Source organism: Stegostoma tigrinum, chromosome 6 (assembly GCF_030684315.1).
Source record: "Stegostoma tigrinum isolate sSteTig4 chromosome 6, sSteTig4.hap1, whole genome shotgun sequence".
In the NCBI taxonomy this organism is placed as follows: Eukaryota; Metazoa; Chordata; class Chondrichthyes; order Orectolobiformes; family Stegostomatidae; genus Stegostoma; species Stegostoma tigrinum.
Genome location: NC_081359.1, coordinates 90,984,926 through 91,005,980, shown reverse-complemented (window position 1 = coordinate 91,005,980; position 21,055 = coordinate 90,984,926). Strand labels below are relative to the sequence as shown.

Sequence of the window (21,055 nt, the reverse complement as noted above, 5' to 3'; positions counted from 1 at the left end):
ATGGACATTCGACTGTATGGGGGCGATGTGCAGCCACGGTGGGTGGACAGATGAGGACAGTAGAAGTGGTAAAATTGTCATACATTTTATTGTTTCTTTAAAATAAATGTCCATCTCCAACCAATTCCAGTGCTGTCTGACATGATTCCCAGAAAAACTAACCCTGCAACAAAAACATGAAGCCCCCAGGGCACTTCCCCTCAGATCTGTAGAGCTGGAAATTGTTGCAGTGGAGCAAAAATTCAGGCTATAATGTTCATTAGCCAAATTGACAACTACACTAACACTTAAAGTGAAAAATTAACTGTGCTTTTCCAGTTTTGTGCCTGGCCACTCCTCAGTCTGCACAAGAACAGAAATTGCTGGAAAATCCGAGATAATAAAATGTGAGGCTGGATGAACACAGCAGGCCCAGCAGCATCTCAGGAGCACATTTTATTATCTTGGATTCTCCAGCATCTGCAGTTCCCATTATCACTTGCTGGAAAAGCTCAGCAGGTCTGGCAGCATCTGTGAAGAAAAGATCAGAGTTAACGTCTTGGGTCTGCTGAAGGAAACGTTAACTCTGACTTTTTTCTTCACAGATGCTGCCAGACCTGCTGAGCTTTTCCAGCAACTTCTGCTTTTGTTCATGATTTATAGCAACCACAGTTCTTTCGGTTTTTATTTTGACTCCACAATCTGTTGCTGGCTGAATACACACCTAAGGGCATCAATTGGCAAGGTGTAAAGGCAGGCCACAACCATTTCTACTCTGGATTCAACTAGGGCACAAGTGGGAACCCTGCACCTTCCTACCGAAGTAAATACCACCACCTTCAAATTTCAGACCATGCATGTCAAACCTTTATCAGATAGTAATGCCAACTTCAAACAGACATTCCTCTCTCATGCCATTAGTTCTTTGAGAAGGTGACCAAACAGGTAGATGAGAGTAAACCAGTTGATGTGGTGTATATGGATTTCAGCAAGGCGTTCGATAAGGTTCCCCACAATAGGCTATTGTACAAAATGCGGAGGAATGGAATTGTGGGAGATATAGCAGTTTGGATCGGAAATTGGCTTGCTGAAAGAAGACAGAGGGTGGTAGTTGATGGGAAATGTTCATCCTGGAGACCAGTTACTAGTGGTGTACCGCAAGGGTCGGTGTTGGGTCCACAGCTGTTTGTCATTTTTATAAATGACCTGGATGAGGGTGTAGAGGGATGGTTGAGTAAATTTGCAGACGACACTAAGGTCGGTTTGAGTTGTGGATAGTGATGAAGGATGCTGTAGGTTGCAGAGAGACATAGATAAGCTGCAGAGCTGGGCTGAGAGGTGGCAAATGGAGTTTAGTGCAGACAAGTGTGAGGTGATGCACTTTGGTAGGAGTAACCAGAAGGCAAAGTACTGGGCTAATGATAAGATTCTTAGTAGTGTAGATGAGCAGAGAGATCTCGGTGACCATGTACACAGATCCTTGAAAGTTGACACCCAGGTTGACAGGGCTGTTAAGAAGGCATACAGTGTTTTAGCTTTTATTAATAGAGGGATCGAGTTCCGGAACCAAAAGGTTATGCTGCATCTGTACAAAACTCTGGTGCGGCCGCACTTGGAGTATTGCATACAGTTCTGGTCACCGCATTATAAGAAGGATGTGGAAGCTTTGGAAAGGGTACAGAGGAGATTTACTAGGATGTTGCCTGGTATGGAGGGAAGGTCTTACGAGGAAAGGCTGAGGGACTTGAGGCTGTTTTCATTAGAGAGAAGAAGGTTGAGAGGTGACTTAATTGAAACATCTAAAATAATCAGAGGGTTAGATAGGGTGGATAGGGAGAGCCTTTTTCCTAGGATGGTGACGGCCAGCATGAGGGGGCATAGCTTTAAATTGAGGGGTGAAAAATATAGGACAGATGTCAGAGGTAGTTTTTTTACTCAGAGAGTAGTAAGGGAATGGAATACTTTGCCTGCAACGGTAGTAGATTCGCCAACTTTAGGTACATTTAAGTCGTCATTGGACAAGCATATGGACGTACATAGAACAGTGTAGGTTAGATGGGCTTCAGATCGGTATGACAGGTCAGCACAACATTGAAGGCCGAAGGGCCTGTGCTGTGCTATAAATGTTCTATGTTCTATGCTCTATGTAATTAGCAGAGGATGGACATGATAGTGGCAAGCTTTCCTGCTGGCCACTTTCCCTTCCCTCTGACACACCATGTGGTGATCCTGTTCTTCGTCATACTCATCATCATTACAATGGGTCTCTCAGGGAATCCAAGAAGAGATTGATGATGTTAGGTACCCACTGCTGCAGATATGTTCAGTAATCTCTTGGCAAAGAAATTAGTGCTGTGCAGATTAGTCCCATCAGGAAGAGGCTAAGATTGAATGGATTATGTACACACAAATACACCATAAAACAAAATTCTTCCCGTATGGCTGTACAACTAAATCAGCCAAATGTAGCTATCAAGTCAGAAACTCAGTAGCCTTTTTCCTGATTGTAATTGAAACAATGGAAAGAAGGGATGGATGGGTCTTGTGGCGTAGTTTCATTCAAAAACATGGCAAGTCAATAGATTGTTTGGAGCTGGATGAACACAGCAGGTCAAGTAGCATCAGAGGAGCACAAAAGCTGACGTTTCGGGCCTCGACCCTCTAGGCCCGAAACGTCAGCATTTGTGCTCCTAAGATACTGCTTGGCCTGCTGTGTTCATCCAGCTCCACACTTTGTTATCTCAGATTCTCCAGCATCTGCAGTTCCTATTATCTCTGAAGTCAATGGATTGTTTTGCATTTCATCGAAGACTGGAGAGCGCATCCTGAAGCGAAATACTCAATTACCTTTCATTTATTGGAGACAGAGAGGTGAACTATCACCTTCATCCTTTGCACAGGAATGATGAGCTGAATCTGAAGGGCGTCTGAATGACATTGCCAATGGTTAACATGTATGGTAGAATTGTGCACGAAGTCCGGCAAGATTTTATTGTCATCAGGATCAACTTGCTGCACTTTTTATGCGTTTCCCAAGCAGTGAGGCGGGTTACTCACCAGGCAGTGGAGAGTTGCCAATCAGGAGGGATTAATGCTTGATAAAATGGAGAATCAAGTGCCACAACTTCCCTCATTAATATTCCGCTTCCCGTCTTACAAAATGAGCCAAAAGGCCTCTTCGACTTTCGATTTCCCAATGTGGAAGTCACACTGGGTACCTTCAACTTCAGTTCCCCACCTGCTCCAACATCCATGTTGGGCACCAGGCACCAACATCTCAGGGAACACGCCACAAGCACTGGTCACACATAACCCACTATATCCAGAGACTTTGGCATCTGGCCTGTGCCAACCTCTCATCTCCAATCCACTTGCAGGACACTTCTGCATCTAAATGCCGTGCCTTGAGCTGCACTAGCAGTTACAGCGAGGATAGGATATGCTCAGGGAAAAACGCTGAGCTCATGGACTGGACCAGGCTGTATCCAGCTTTCTCACTCTGTTTGCTGTACAGGTCCTCCAGATACATCAACAACATTTTCTTCCTTTGGACTCACAGCGAGGAATCACTGAAACAACTACATAGTGATATCAAGAAGTTCCATTCCACCATCAGGCTTACCATGGACTACACTTCAGAATCAGTCTCATTCTTGGACACACGCATCTCAATCAAGGACAGACCCCTCTGTACATCACTCTACTGTAAACCCATGGATGACCTCACAATGCTGCACTTCTCTAGCATCTATCCTAAACATATTAAAGAAGCCATTCCCTATGAACAAGCCCTGTGCATACACAGTGTCCGCTCAGACGAACAGGAACATGACAGATACCTAAAGAGGCTGAAAGACACCCTCGTTAGAACTGGAAACAATGCTCAACACATTGATTGCCAGTTCCGGTGTGTCACAGTGAAAAATTGCAAAGACACCCTCAGAAGACAGATACAGACACAGACACAACTAAGAGAGTACTCTTCGTCATTCAATATATCACAGAACGGAGAAACTATGACATGTTATTTTCAGCCTTCAACATGTCATCCATGACGATCACCTAGATCTTCCCTACGCCTCCACTTCTGGCCTTCAAACAACTGCCAAACCTTAAACAGACCATCTTTTGCAGGAAACTACCCAGCCTTCAGGAAAACATCGACCACAACATCATACAACCCTCCATGGCAACCTCTGCAAGACATGTCAGATCATCAACATAGTCACTACCATCACACGTGGGCACACCACCCACCACAGCACACATTCATATGGCTTGGCCAACGTTGTCTACCTCATGCTGCAGGCAAGGATGCCCTGAGGCATGGTATATTGGTGAGACCATGCAGATGCTAATGACAATGATTGAATGGGCACCGTGCAACAATCACTAGATAGGAATGTTCTGTCCCGTTGAGGAAGAACTTCAGCAGTCAAAGGCATTCAGCCTCTAGTCTTTGGATTAGCATCCTTGAATTAAATCAAGACATATGCAATGCAGAATCCCAAGCAGAAACTCATAGCCATGAGGACAGCCTCAACTGTCATCTTAGGTTCATGTTGTGCTGCATGTGACCCCACCACATTGTTCTGTACCTGTAGGACCTCCCTTACTGTCCTGTTTTGACGCCATCATCTTGATAACTTGTTATGATCTCTCTGCCTTAATTGATTTTACAGTTATGGATTACTGTTACTTTGGTTAAACCCTCAGTATGTGACTCTTATACCTGTTGTGTTATTCCAGCCATTTGGTTTGTCTCCAGCACCAGCTTATTTTTAATTTTTTGTTATCATCTCTCTGTCTCAATTGATCGGACTGGAGGTCATCTCTTCACTTGCTATTCGGCTGTTGACATTTTACTCACACTGTCTAACACTTTTGATCACCTTCGTAGACTTATTATTCAGCTTGTCGACACTCCGTTTAGAGTATTTGTACAAGCTTTGTCCACCCCAGTCCAACACTGGCACCCCCACACCTCACTTTCTGTCACAGCGCTCGTACACGTTCAGCTTACCTGATGCTCACCGCATCCCTTCTTCACCTTGTCTGGCCTTTTAGTGCTCTGCCTGAGACATCAGGCTCAGGTAACTGCTGTATCACCATGTTAATTAGCACTGACATAAAGCCAAGAACCTTGTCATCTTTGTCAGCAGGCCTCAGTCTAGCCAAGGGACACAGCTTTTGCCCAGGTGATCCTGGCACAGTAGGTCAAGGACAGCCTCCAATATCATTCTGGACCCTGCTTGGGGTGGTCAGGGTCAGGATCCTCTGCTTTTAAGGGGTGAGGAGCCAAAAGCTGATGAGCAGATCACCCTCCTTGACTCTTTCTGCTCTGCTGTGGTCTGGTTTCCACCTGGTGTGACACAGAGGCAGGTATCAAGGGAGATGAGAGTGGGAGTAGAACTGTCAATTTCACTGCAGGTAAGGAGATGCCCTGAGCGAGTCGGTAGGCAGTGCAGAGGGCATGGAGGGTTAGTGGTATCAGGGGTTAGTGACAGTGAGTAAGAGAAGATGTTGCAGGCAATAGTCAGAGTGGGAGAGCATAAGTCTTGGTGGGAGGTGGATACAGTAGCAGAGAGAGCGCGAGTGTGAGCTCTCAGAGAGAAGATGATGGCACTTATACTGATGAAGCGGCAAAGATCATTGACCTTCTACCTACAGTGCTTCATATGGCTGAGACACAGATGACAAACTCACACCGGGCCAGCATGGCTTAGTGTCATGGCTATCTCTGCTGGTCCTGGGTGAACAGGACATCCCAGTTGAACAACACCCTATCCAGCAGGAGCTCCATGGCACCCACTGCAAAGCAGGACAGCAAATTTCTATTGTCCCCCATGTCCAGGGCAAATATCAGGAACTGTACAGGACAGCTCTGGACTAACAGTGCTTGCCTAGGGACACAATGAGCTTTAAAAGATGGCACTGGGACGCTGGTCAATTGCAGGATATCTGATGAGTGGTGAATTGTCCCAGGAATGGAACGTGTTAAGATAGGGCTAGAAGTGGACCGCAAGGAATAGGGTGGGTGGCTAATGAGACATTTCTGGCAAGACATAGTGAGAAAACTCACCAGACCTCGTGGCAAATAAAAACTACCAAAAAAATTGATGTAACTGACACACAGCTGTAAAAGCAGACAATTCAACTTTAAAATCCTCCAATGCAGAACCCAGCCAATTTGAGGTGGGTTGCAGAATGGGTGGCGTATTAGGTTCCACCAACTAACTTCCCAGAAAGCAGAGATATAAAACTTAATATGGGATATACGCTACTTAGATACTTTAAGTATGAAACAGGAACCTACTTTTTGCTTCCAGACACTGACCAGGACCTCTCTGGTATTTTAATTTGCTCAAAAGCTCATCCCTTCCAATTCATTAAATTGGGCAATTGAAATACACAACTACTGAGGTGCTAACAGTCAGCAAACAAACTATAGCTAATCCAAATTACGGTAATAGTTTACTGTACAACTCATCCATCAGGCAAGTAATCATAAACTATATCACTTTCCTGAAGCTTTATATGGACAAATATTTAACTGCCTGTGTTAACAATTGATAGAATACAAAATATCTAGGTTAAGGGAATGAATCAGTCTGAGTATTCCAGTTTGTCTTAAAAGGTGTTGTTTTTACATCCTTGGTGTATGAAAGAGATTTATTTGCTTTCTGGGGTGATGATAAGCTTTTCTTCAACAGAAAGCATTTCAGAAAGGCTTCCCATTCACACAATGCATCAATGTAACAAACCTTAATTATAAGCTCAAACTTGTGATAGCCCACATGACGGTAGGTTATTCATTCATGAGGTACATGCTTCACAAGCTGGGCCAACTACTATTGCCCAACCCTAGTTGCCCTTGAGCTGCCTTCTTGAACTGCTGCAGTCCATATGCCTTTGGACCACATTAGGGACGGAGTTCCAGGAGTTTGATCCAGCAACAGTGAAGGAACAGCAATATATTTCAAAATCAGAATAGTGAGTCATTTGGAAACTTGCAGGTAGTGGTGTTCCCATGTACCTGCAGACCTTGATCATCTAGTTGATAGTTTCCTTACCTGGGTGTGACCTGCATAAAACTTCAGACCCACAGAAATGTGAAATATTCGTAACCATGCTCTGCAACGGCCCAGCAAACATTCAGTTCAAGGTCAACTCGGGAAGGGAAACAACTGCTGGTCAGCTAGTGACACTCACATGCCATGAAATAACAAAATAGAATTGTTGTAAGAAAAATGATCAAGCACATTAGCCAGAGAAATTCCTGCAGTAATGTCCTGGCACTCAGATAACTGTCATCCAACAAGTACTTTGTCCCCTGGTGGATTCATAACCATGCACATTGTTCCAAATTGCCGAATTGAAAGGATATAAGATACAAACCATTTAAGGTATACCTTGCTTTGCTTTGAGGGCTTAAAAGGTAAATGCACTAGAGGACGGAAAGATTCTATCTGCAATCATCTTGTGAGAAAAGGAACAGAGGCACATTCCATTAGCCAAAACATGCAAGCTAGGATGTCTGGGGAAACACAGGATCAGTCACAATTCTAATTGCCACAATCCAAGTCATACATTCTCGAAACTAGAATAACTGGCAATAGCAATCAAGAGCTAATGGGAACTGCAGATGCTGGAGAATCCAACGTAACAAAGTGTGAAGCTGGATGAACTCCTGTGTTCATCCAGCTTCACACTTTGTTATCGGCAATCAAGAGCTACCAGCTTCTGCTGAATTATATCCCAGTGTTAATCCCGAACCTTCAGATAGGAGGGACAAAGGGGAAAAGTTTCATAAAAAGTAAAAGAAAATAATTGCTTGTTGTTGCAACACTTGCATTTAGTGTCATCAGTCAGCCTCACCTCAGTTATTACCAGACAAGATATTTAAAGAGCAGGCTGAGGATGCACTGAACCACTCAGCCAGCTTCACAAGCAAATGATAAGGAACCACGTGGAAAATCAGGGACTTGGAATCTGTTTTCTACCTCCTGCATTTAAGCGCTGGCATAACAAGGATTTGAAATTTGCTGGTTAAACTCACATGGCACCATTTGAGAATATGTTATTGCACTTTGGAAAGTAGTTTGATACTGGAAAAATTACCCAACCCCACAAGAGCAAAGGGGAAGGTGTTGTTGTTTGTACAAGTTTTGTTTAAATGTTGTGAATACATCTCAATCTGTGCTCTCAGTTTGCCTGACCTCCAATGACTCTTTGACCCTCACCTTCTCCTTCCCACTATCAGAGATCAATGATTCAGCCATCGCCTCCCTGCCTTCTCAAACTTCATTCTAAAACCAAATCTGTCTCACTACTTCAAAAGTCTCTTTAACAATAAAGTATCACTTTTGGCAATGCGATTGGTCCTTTTAACTCATCATCCTACTTGGCATTCACCTTTTTTAAAAAAAATACTTTGTGCTAATCTTCAACATTAGATTCAAAAAATGAATGCCAGCTTTTGAAAGATTTCCCAGAACAAAGGAGTAAAACAAAGAGAAGAAAGGTTTAATTCAGAACCAGAGTATTGTTTCTGAACGCAGAGAGGGAGAGTTTAGTCACTGGAGTCTAGTTCTTTGTCCTGAAATGAAAGCATCAGAGACTGAAAGCTACTGGCTCTTGGAGCTGTCTGTCAATCCTATAGAAGCCAGTCCCTGAAACTTTGCTGAAATCATCTTCCAGATGGAAATGCCACACATGCTGTTAACATGATTTTCTGTCTTCTCATGTTAGTGCTGCTTGCTTTTTGTGCAGACCACATCAAAGGCATCAGCTTCTTCACAAAGGACCAAAGATCCACAACAAGAAGAAATGCTCTGTGCCATCAGGATTTCTTCCAAGTCATTGCAAGAATCACACAATCAATACCTTCCTTTGAACTTTCCTGATTTAATGAACGCCCGACAACAGAACAACTTTGAGTATGTCAATCCTATTCCAAAATCACACTTTGCGTGACATGTACGCCAGATTTTATGATAGCAAGGCACCCAGTGTTGCCTACCAATAAGTAGATGAGGGGGCACCGGGTTAAGGCAAAGGGGAAAGATTGAAAAGGGACCTAAGGGGCATTGTTTCCATTCAGAGGCACATGTATAGAATGAGATGCTAAAGGAAGTGGTGGAGGCTGGTAAGATTACAGCAGTTAAAAGGCATCTGGATGAGAATATGAATAGGAAGGATTTAGACGGATATGAGCCAAATGCTTGCAAATGGAACTAGGTTTACTACTCTGAAGGGTCTGTTTCCGTGCTGTACATCTCTATGGCTCGAAGTAAACTTGTTTCCACACCTATCAGAAGATTTTTCTCCACAAAGCTGCTGAAAGTGATAACGGTTCAATGAGAGGAACAGATAATCTTGGACATGAGGAAGCACGCAAACTGACACGAGATTTAAGATTTCAAAAACAAACAACAGGCTGGAGAAGGAAGGTGAATTTAAGGAGGTTAATTCAATGTTAAACTTGGTTCATGGAAGGGATTGAAGAGACATTGTATAAGACACAGAATTTTCTTTAAAAGTAGTTTTTAATTGTGACAGTTTTAAAACTTCCTCAAAAATGTCAAAACCTTAATGAATGACACTCACACTTGGAGTACATAGATTGATGCAATAAGGTTTAACTCCAAAAATGGAGAGTACATAACAAGAATCACTAATGTGGATGTGGGTGGCTGCCCTTTGGGACTGTGAAAGAAAGCACAGAACTGGTGACTCAAATTAAATGAATGTGGTGTAGCTTACTGAATGAATTAATTGCAGAAAGATTTTCTTAACCACAAGCAAAGTAACAACACGAAATTCATGGTTTCTGATTTTGTTTCTAAATTCATTGACTTTGGCTTAAGACATAGTAAGTTCATCGCATTCACTTTGGCAATGGCGCCATCATAGGATTCTAATGCAAATCAGACACGGCATTTTCAAAAACATCTCCTCCATGATCCACATGACTTGTTTTGAACTATTAATATCCCACACTTTGAAAAAGCACAGACAATAAATGGCGACACGGTGAGAATATGGTGAGTGTCCTTCTGTGTCAACCATCCAGCTGTTCCATTCAATTCAAACATGATCCTTAAAGCCCTTGTCAAGGTATACGTCCAAAGGTTGGGCTACAGAATGTAGACCTTGGGTGTAGCTGCAACATAGATGTTATTTCTTTCACGGTACCTCTTAATTGCACAATATGGGATCACTAACACACCTTACACAAATAAGTTGCATTGTTTTTCCTTGTCACTAACAACCAGTCTACATATTTTCAACATTTAACCTCACCCCATCCTCATCAGCCAACACAAAGTTCCTATAGGAAACATGATATTCAGCAATTACACTCAAATTTGAAAATAACCAGAAATTTTGGTATTTTAATGTACCATTTCCTCAAGAACATCCCTGGTGGATAAGTTGTGACAAATGGAGTCACACAGGGATCTGTGTTAAGGCCTCAACTTAAAATTATATCAATGATAAATGTTGCTAAATTCACAGACAATGCAAAGGTAGGTAAGAACATAGACTGTGACAAAGACGTCAGGTGTTTCAGATGGATACAGGTAGGTTGAGTGGCTGAGCAAAAATCTGACAGATTGAGTATCATGTGGGAATATGTGAAGTTGTTCACATTGACAGGAAAAATGAAAAAGCAGTAAACACTTAAAACAGAAAGCAATGTGGCAATTCAAGATGCAGAGGGATCTAGCATCTTGTGCATACATCATAAAATGTTAGGCTACAGGTAGATCATGTAATCTAGAGGCTAATGGGATGCTATCCTTTATTACAGGAGGAATTGAGCATAAAGGTAAGGATGTTATGCTTCGGTTACACAGGGCATTACTGAGACCACATCTCAAATATTGTGTGCAATTTTAGTTTTCCTGTTTAATGAAGGATGTAAATGCACTGGATGCAGTACAGAGGAGGCATAATGGATTGATACTTGGAAATGATAGGTTGTCCTACGAGGACAGGATGGATTTGCTGGGCTCATTCCCACTGGAGTTTAGAAGAGTGCAGGGTAATTTGACTGAAATTTATAACTTGCGAATTCTGCTTGAAGCCTGAATGGCTTTGACAAGATGGACATGGGAAAGATGTTTCTTCTTATGGGCCAGTCCAGAATTAAGGTGACCCTTTCAGGATAGGGATGAGAAGAATTTACTTATCTCAGAATGTTGGTACAAGTTTGGAACTCTTTGCATCAGAAAACAGTGAAGGTGATGTTACTGAATCTGTTTAAGGCAGAAGTAGGTTGGTTCCCTTGCTGAAAAAAAACTTTGGATTAATAGGGGTTGATGGGATCAGCAAGTTTATTGAATTGTAGAGCAGGGTCAAGGAGGTGAATAGTCTACTCCAGTTCATATCTTCATAGAATCATTTTCATATATTTCCACTCCACAGTTTGACTGCAGAGAACACTGAAATTCATTTGCGCTTCACCCACATTGTCAAAGTGCCTTAAAGGGTACTTGAATTTTTGCCATTGTCTGATGATTAGCCACAGGAAACTGGTTATCTCAGCATCAAGGTCATCCTGATAAATTTCTGAGTGCTCTCAAACTTCTGTCACAACATTAGAACATTGTCTGTTCAATGAAGTTGCAACAACAGCTTGCTAGAGATAACAAGGTGTAGAGCTGCATGAACACAGCAGGCCAAGCAGCATCAGAGGAGCAGGAAGGCTAACATTGAAGAAGGGTCTAGGCCCGAAATGTCAGCCTTCCTGCTCCTCTGATGCTGCTTGGCCTGCAGTGTTCATCCAGCTCTACACCTTGCTATCTCAGATTCTCCAGCATCTGCTGTTCCTACTATCTCCACAACAGCTTGCTGTTGGTTTCAAATCATTGCTGAACTCAAGGGTGCATAATATACTTCTGGTGGCAATGTTACCATTCTGATGATTTTTGAGGATCCATTTCAATATGTGCTTCTCAAGATCAAGGCAGTGGCTGGTCCCTAATCATGTGATCATTTGGTCTTGGGCATCTTCCTCAGGATAGACTCCTTCCTCTTGCGTTCTTGCAACAATTTTTCACTAACATGACTCATCTCACTGCAGAACATTTATTTAATGTATCTGTAACATTTTTATTGCAAAAATGTCATTATTCAGAAAAAATCTTCACATACATGCACAGGTTTTAGAGCAGCTCTCTACAGTGTTTGCATATCCATAAAAACAAACTTTTAATGTGACACTCCCTCCAGTTGCAAAGGCCGGTTCTTACTTACGCAGGACACTTCTTACATACATTTACATTCAATACTTTTCTTCTAGCTTTGTGAAAACGGCATCTTGTTGTCTGCCTCCAATGTTCCATACAATGCAGTTGTAATATTTGTGCAATATATAAGGTGCAGATATTTAGAGCTGATGATTAGAACTCTAAGTAAATTGAAGGCATCACAGTTATTAATTAGTCAAACAACCTCTGATGACACTGACCATTACCTAGTGTACTTGTGTCACTGACAGGGTCTGATAACTAAATGGACCCTCATTATACTTTGGCAGGACGACCTCAGATGGTAGTCTTTCCCCACTGCAATGTTGGTGGCAGCTGCCCCAAGCTTTAGTGTGTCCCTCAGCATGTAGTCCTGGACCTTGGAATGTGCCAGTCTGCAACACTCGGTCATGGTCAACTCTTTACAGTGGAAGACCAATAAGTTTTGGGCAGACCAAAAAGCATCTTTCACTGAGTTGATGGTCTTCCAGATGCAGTTGATGTTTGTCTTGGTTTGCTCCCGGGAAAACTGCTCCTCTACAGGGCTTCTCAGGATACAGATCACACTGCGTCTCTCTCCAGAGCTTCTTTACAAAGGCACATTCCAGAAGGAGATGTGTGACGGTCTCTTCACCATCGCAGCCGCTTTCAGGGCAGTGTGCAGTGGTGCAGAGAGTCTGAGTTTACATGAAGAATCTTGCAAGTACTGTCTTTATCACCACCAGCCAAACAATATCTTAGCTCGTGCATCAACAAATATTTCATCTTTTAGCTTAAAAGCTGCATTGTATTTAATTCTCCTTGTTTGAGGATCCACTTCTATTTGTCATTTGCCATGCCATGCATGGTCTGCCCTGTACAATCTGTGTCTTAAACTGCAGTAGTATGTGTCAACACAGTCTGGATCACCTTCTTGAACCCCTATACCCTAATTTATAGTCTAAAGTCAATAAAACATGCACTTCTGGAGTGAAGACAACAAAATGTGAGGCTGGATGAACACAGCAGGCCAAGCAGCATCTCAGGAGCACAAAAGCTGACGTTTCAGGCCTAGACCCTTCATCAGAGAGGGGGATGGGGAGAGGGAACTGGAATAAATAGGGAGAGAGGGGGAGGCGGACCGAAGATGGAGAGAAAAGAAGATAGGTGGAGAGAGTATACCTATCTTCTTTTCTCTCCATCTTCGGTCCGCCTCCCCCTCTGTCCCTATTTATTCCAGAACCCTCACCCCATCCCCCTCTCTGATGAAGGGTCTAGGCCCGAAACGTCAGCTTTTGTGCTCCTGAGATGCTGCTTGGCCTGCTGTGTTCATCCAGCCTCACATTTTGTTGTCTTGGATTCTCCAGCATCTGCAGTTCCCATTATCTCTCACTTCTGGAGTGAATGCTGAATATGTTCAAAAGCATGATTTTATCACTGAATGAATAAATAAGGTTGTCTTATACACCACAATGTACATTAGGTAATGGTCAGTGTCGTTAGAGGTTGGTTGACAGTAGTTAATGACTATGATGCCTTAAATTTACATACAGTACTAATCATTAACTCTAAATATCTGCACCATATATATTGCACAAATGCTACAGCTTCATGGTATAGAACACAGAGGCTGACAACAAGGCACTGATTTCACAAAGCTAGAAGCAAAGTGGTGAAAGTTAGACTGAAATCTTTAAATTCTGTGTTTAAATGTTCATCTGCCCTTCAATCAGAAGTTGTTGTGCCATTAAATACATATAACCTGATCAAGCATTTAACCACAAATTCTCGCACCACAGTGAAACATGAAAGAAAACCCTTCCATGGAGTGCAAGTCATAGAAGTCAGAAGTTTCGTCATTTTTTTTCTTTTTCACCTATCAAGAAGTCATTCAACTATGGAGGACAAGACAAGCCACCCTTATCCTGTACTCACTCAAGAGAAGCTGCGTATTATTTAAATGAAGAAAGATTGCAGAACATCGGAGCACAGAAGCACAAAACCATAAGACATAGGAACAGAAGTAGATCATTCAGAATTTCTTCTAAAGGAGAGTCAATACTGAATTCAAAATGTCAGCTCTGTTTCTCTCTCCACAGTTGCTGCCAGACCTGCTGATTTTCTCCAGCGCTTCTGATTTGATTTCACAGAGACATTAGTTGCCCATCCTTAATTACCCTCAAGGTAGTGGTGGTAAATCACCTTTCTGCACCGCTGTCTCTCAATGCTTAGATAAAGTAAATAAAGAAAAACTGTTACAAATAGTTGAATATATAAAGACTAGTGTGATGATGGTATGACTTTAAAAGATTTTCAATTCTTTTTTAAGTGAGATTAAACAAGACGTATCCAGCAGTCTGTGGTAATGAGGACTTAGGTTTTTTTTAAGTTGGAACAATAGAAACTGCCTGGGTGGTGTGGCTAGTTTTATTTTGTTCTTAGCTTCAGCTTTAGCAGTTGCTGGTGAGGGCTTGAAAAGGTATAAGCTATTTTTCCCCCTCTCTTGGTTACAGCTCGAAGCTAGGGGTTCTCTCTGCTGCTGGGTTATCTGTGAAAGAAAATCTTTTTTCTGAATTTGCCCTTTTGCCAAGAGCTGTGTTCATGGCATGTTACTATATTGGAACGGTTAATCAGTAATAGGTATTGCATCTATTAGTCAAATAAGTTCTCCAATAGAATTAAGTTATTCTGAGTTCTTCTTTCTTTTGTTTGTATTTTAACTATAGTGATTAAACAAATGGTATTTTGCTTAACATCGAGCAGCTTGACCGATCAAATTGCATCTGGAGCACATTGCATTACATTTGCCTTTAAAATAAGAAAAAGCTAGGATCTCGGATGCCATATTAAAATATTTTGAGGGGATATGGTCCATAAGACGAGGGACACAGACTTGGCTTTAGGCAACAGCTGAGGGACGCAGGGAATGCGAGAAATATCTTAATGGGCCAAAGCCTGACAAGGAACTTGCTATCTCTGAAAGTGGTGGAGTTTATAGATGACTTCAAATAAGGAGACTGGATGGAGCCCTTGAGAAAAATAAACTTGTCTGCCTGTGGCAATTGATCTACAGACAGTGAGTACAGAGTTGACAGGCCACATAGCTTCCTTCTGTGCCACAGTAACTCCATAACTCACCGTGACATTTCACATTCACTTAATGACCTTGCACCTTCTTAGCATGACTACATGTTTCATTCATAAGCGAAATACTGAGAACATTGCAAATCTGAAATAAAATCCAAAAATGTAGGAGGCGCTCTGGTCATGCAACATCTGTGGAGCAAGATAAAGTTTAGGTTTCAGTTTGAGTCCTTTGGAACCAAGTTCATGTTCAAATATTTAATGGAGTATTTAAGACAATGTTGTGAGACATTATGACTGGATGAATCCAAGACCGGAATGCAGAACGTCACAATAAATGAGTCACTAAATCATTGGGGATAACATAGATGTATGCATATTATGTTAAAATATATAAGTGACATTCCATTTTACTGTCATGACAAAGCTACAAAGAAGTGACACATTTTCCACAGAGTAAAGCAAGCACCAGTAAAATTATTTCCCTCACTCCGACACCTGCAGCTTTCATTCCAGTCATAAGTGTGAAAAGATTCAAACACCTTAGACCAAATACAACCCCGTGTAGCAAGGAATGTGCACTTATGTGACCAGTTGACCTGATGATTCCTTGGATTTCTAAACACATTCAGACACTTCAGGTTCAATAGTTTCCCAACTTTCCATCTGGACATCTGTCCACATATAGACTCTAGTCACCCAGAGACCCAGGAGGGTTCAAAACCCACCGCAACATGAAATTTAAATTCAATTATTAAAATTGGTAATTGTAGGCAAGTTTCAGTGGTGCTGCTATCAACCAACACCGCTGAATTGCAAAGTGAGGGACCAGAGAACTTAGGGTAACTACGATAGAATGTCTTTGAAAGGAAAGGAGCAGAGATGCTTAAATTGAAGGGTCATTGTCAGCAGTTAGCCCCTGTGCATTGAACCACGAACACAGGAATACATTAGGTACGTTCCCACTGATTGCACATCAATCAATTGAAATCATGGGCAGAGTGCCTGCTATATCCTGATATACATGAGCCAATGGGCAAGACATTCTGCCACTATGTTTTGTCTGACCATCACCCGTTGGAGAAGGATTTTGTATTGAAAGGGCCTTGGCGAGTGTTATAGAATAGGGAGACAGAGGGGTTCAAGTACATAATTCTTTGAAGTTTGCGTCGCATGTAGACAGGGCAGTTAAGAAGGCATTTAGCATTCTTGCTGTTATTGCTAAAGCCTTTGTGCAAAGGAGTAGGCAAATCACATTAAGTTTGTACTGGATGCTGTAGGACCTCTTCTGGGTTTCAGTTCAGATCACCATGTTATGGGAAGGATATTATTAAACTGGAGAAAGTTCAACAGAGATTTATGAGGATGTTGCCAGGAATGGAGGGTTTAACAGACTGGAAAGGCTAGGACATTTTTCGTGAGAGGTTGAGGGGTGACTACAGAGGTTTTGAAAATCATTAGGGGTATAGACAAGGTGAATGGCAGGTGTTTTTTCTCCTATGGTGGGGGATTTCAAGACTATGGGGTATTTTTTAAGGTGGGAGGAGCAAGATTTAAAAAGGAGATGACGGGCAACTTTTTTGCTTACAGACAGAGTGGTTTGTATGTGGAATGAACTTCCAGAGGAAGTGGTAGATGTGGGTACAGTTACAAAGTTTAAAAGATATTTGGATAAGAAATGTTTGGAGGAGAATGGGCCAAGCACAGGCAGGTGAGGCTAGTTTAGTTTGGGAGTATGGTCGGCAGGGACTGGTTGGACCAAAGAGTCTGTTTCCATACTGTATAATTTTATTAATGCTCTGGTACTATTATTCACTTCATTACAACATACTCTAGAAATCCCATCCTTAAAATACTGCTCTCTGGAGCAGGCTGACAGGAACACCGAACATTTTCACACCGTAACATTTTGCCTGCCTTCATCCTCAATGATTTTGACGAATGGAGACCCCCAGCAAGTTAAGTATTTGCTTTGAAACTGTCTATGCCTCCTGACCTCATGAATCAAACAGGCTGAAAAAGAGCCAGTCTATAAGGTTCCTCCAGCAGCACCCTTTGTAAAAAGAGAGTGCCAAAAACAAAGCTCAAAACAGGATCCATGTCATACTCAGCCTCAAAAGCAATACTCAGGGCCAGACTTTTAAACTAATTTCATTATTGCAAAATAAAAGTACTCGTCGAGGTCAAGATTTGGTACTTCTTTTTACCAACCCATGCATTCCTGAGAGCTTCTGCCCAGCACAGCCACCTTTCTCCTCACTTTCCAGAAAACAAATGGAAGTTATTGGTAGACAGGTTGCTAGGAGATCACAGCTGCTATGGTAACAGTCTTCATGGAATTCGATCCTTGCACAGCCAAGCAAAAATGGGTTAGACTTGAACTTTTGTTTTGTTTTACAGAAAGTGTGCTGAGTGAGTGATCTGGAGCCAGCGTATATGCAAGGACCTCTTAAAGGGACCATATGCTTTTCTTTCATTAAACGCTTTCAGTCCATGAGCCCAAATAAAATCAACCACAAATTGTATCCAGGTCATATTTTTATATCTGGGAGACAATTTGGTTGGATGGAGAAAGCTTAATGTCAAAAATGTGCACATGATGGCACTACAACATCCTCCCACCTTCTAAAGCATGCCAACCAGATGGCATTAGACTATATCCATGACTAGGGAGGGTTTGATTGGCACCTGAAAGAAGGCCGGGAGATTTGCAGAAGTTGTTTTCGTTGGCTACTAACACACAACAGAACCAAGCAAGAAACGCAGTGGGCATGGGGGCTGGATTGGGTGGAGCAGAAGTTTTGACTTCCCAACACTGGGTTGGGTTGGATTTGTGGCATATGAGTCCTTGCTGCCCCATGGCAGGATTCCAGTTGTAATACTATACATTTGAAAGGCTGATTCTATAGCAGAAATCTCCTCTTTAAGCCTGGCCCGACCTTCAAGGTACAGTCACTGGTGCACAAGAAGCTAGTGCCAGCTGTTTCATGATCCTTTAAGGATGGCACAACAGCAGTCCACTTCGCTTTCATAAGCTTGGTGGCACAAATGAAGGGAGCAAGGAATAGAGCAGCTTTCTTAGAGGCTCAGAACCACCGAGAAAGCAGGTAAGTTTAGTGTGGAATGGGTCAATGGCACAGAGTAATGAAAGAGGAACTGGCAGATTCTCTGGACATGTTAGGGGGCTGTGGGAACAGCCAATCAGAGTGTAAAAATGAGGAGTGTAAAGGGCTTATCAGTATGTTTTGCGTCAGGTCCATCTCAGGGAGCCAGCTGGCAGCATCAGTATAGGCTTTTGAGTTCACCCACAACATTTTAATTACTCCTGCTAAGAGTAATCTCAGACAAACTCCTTTGTGGGATCGAAACTGAGCCTGAAGATTCAGTAAGATTCCACTGGTTGGCAGGAGGTAATTTAAACTGTTATAAAGTGGAGGTTGACCCCTGTCCGAGAACGAAAACCGAACCGCCCAAAGTGGAGCACCTCACCTTATAATCTGTAAAAAGGCCGTGAAAAGTGGTGTAACCTGCCTTTCAGCAACATCTAGTGGTTAAATAAAATAAATCCCTGATATTCACTTTAAAAATCAACAAGAAACAATTTATTTATCTAATTCTAACAACAAACAAATTTATTAAACTATTAATAAACGAAATAAATCCCATCGAACTCCTAACAATTCCCAAAATAAAAACCAAGATTCTAATAGTATGCTGTTTCAATAAATATAAGTCCCACTTATAAATATAGAAAAAAGAATTCAGTCTCTTAAAATTGCAGCCAGGTTATGTGTCTTCTGGAATATTCTGTGCCTTCTGCATCGATTCTTCTGTCAGGAATATTAACTAGTTGTGCCATTGGTATCATTGGTATTTAGATGGTGCTTTCTCTAAGACATGCAGGAGGCTGTAAGAGTCGATGGTTCTCTCTGGAAAGCTGAGGGATGCTAGCTCTGGCAGATGGCCATTAGCTCTTTGTCCAACTGTCCCCTTCTTTTACACCTGTGATGATACATCAATATTTCTTAGTATAGGATTGGTCCTATATTGTCAAAACCATCAGATTTAAACTTAATTGGTTTTTTAGTATCTAACAGCCTGGTTCAAATTGATTGGCTAAATTCAAAACCTTGTTGTCTTGGTAAACTGCTGCTTGGTCCGCTAACTGTACGGCCTTTGTATATAAATGTTTCAATTCGGGTGCTCTCTGAGTACTTGCAAACTTTCACAGACATCCATTTTAAATCTCTAAGCATAAAAAAAACCTGATCTTTTAAAGGGACCACTCAATGTTTCCTCCCCTGGCATTTTATAAACTCTAAATTCTAACTTGCTGCCTCCCAAACCACAAGTACTTTAGCCAACTTTGCAACAAAACAAATATTCCGGACAGAATGAACATAAAAACACATCATTTCTTCTGCAACAAAGATGTGTCCCTTATTCCACTACAATCATTAGTGTGTGCCAACCATGTGGCATGCTAATACATTTAGCTAACTATAGTCTCAACAAATAACAATGCTATACATGTAAATAAACTGGAATCGATATGATGTGAAATATTTACATGTAAAATTTAGAGTAGATTCCCTACAGTGTGGGAATAGGCCCTTCGGACCCACAAGTCCACACTGCCCCTTGAAGCATCCCACCTAGACCCATCCCCCTACAACCCACTCACCCCTGAACACTATGGGCAATATAGAATGGCCAATGCACCTAGCCTGCACATCTTTGGACTGTGGGAGGAAACCGGAACACTTGGAGGAAACCCACGCAGACACGGGGAGAATGTGCAAACTACACACAGTCACCCGAGGCTGGAATCGACCCGGGTCCCTGGTGCTGTGAGGCTGCAGTGCTAACCACTGAGCCACTGTGCCGCCCTCATTAATACCTGCAAAGTGACTGTGCCACATTTATGGTCTCACTAAGTCTTATGTAAATGACGACGATGTTAGGCAGGGAAGTTGAGGTGGTGACGGAGGGCCTCACTGTTTATCGAGGAAGTTATTTTGTTGCCCCCTCACCTGCCAAATCATCAGGTAGTGGATGGAATTATAAATTGAAAGTCTCCTACTGTGTGTGACTCCAGCGCATGCTGATGCCACTTTAAATTTTAATTGTGATCCTGAAGGCATCAGCAAAAAGCGAGAGAACAGAAGTAGCGCATAGTTCCACTTTCATCGAGAGTAACAACCACCACGATTAAAACTCCATCCACTCTGTGAGAAGCACTTTGATCACAACAAGGACATTTGCCTTCTTTCATATTTACTAATGAAGTTGGCGTAAGTATTGGTGCTGAAACATTGTCACTCTACAGAATCATTAAGTAAGTGCCAAACTGATTAAAAAATTATCTTATGCCATTGGCCAAAACGCTACTATAATTGCTTTGTAATGCACTGATTCAGCTTACTTTGTTGCACTCTCTAAATTTATCACTGATGTTGATGGCAGCTAAATTACTCCAAAAATGCTTTGCATGCAATGCTTCTCTTTCTGTGCAGCACAGTGGCTTCATAGTGCCAGGGGCCTGAGTTCAAATCCAGCCTCACATGACTGTGTGGAGTTTGCACATTCTCCCCATGTCTGCGAGGGTTTCCTCCAGGTGTTCCGGTTTCCTCCCACAGTCCAAAGATGTGCAGGTTAGGTGGATTAGCTGTGAGAACTGCAGAGGTGCAGGCATAGGGTAAGGGGGTGGGTCAGTGTGGATTTGATGGGCTGAATGGCCTGCTATGCACTGTAGG

The 21,055-nt window shown here is 42.2% G+C and overlaps 1 protein-coding gene across 3 annotated transcripts in view; it reads right to left on the bottom strand.

Annotated features, from left to right (window-relative positions):
* Positions 1–21,055, bottom strand: part of LOC125453462 (rho guanine nucleotide exchange factor 17-like) — a 457,467-nt gene that overhangs the window by 309,632 nt on the left and 126,780 nt on the right. The gene's annotated exons all lie outside the window — the stretch shown is intronic.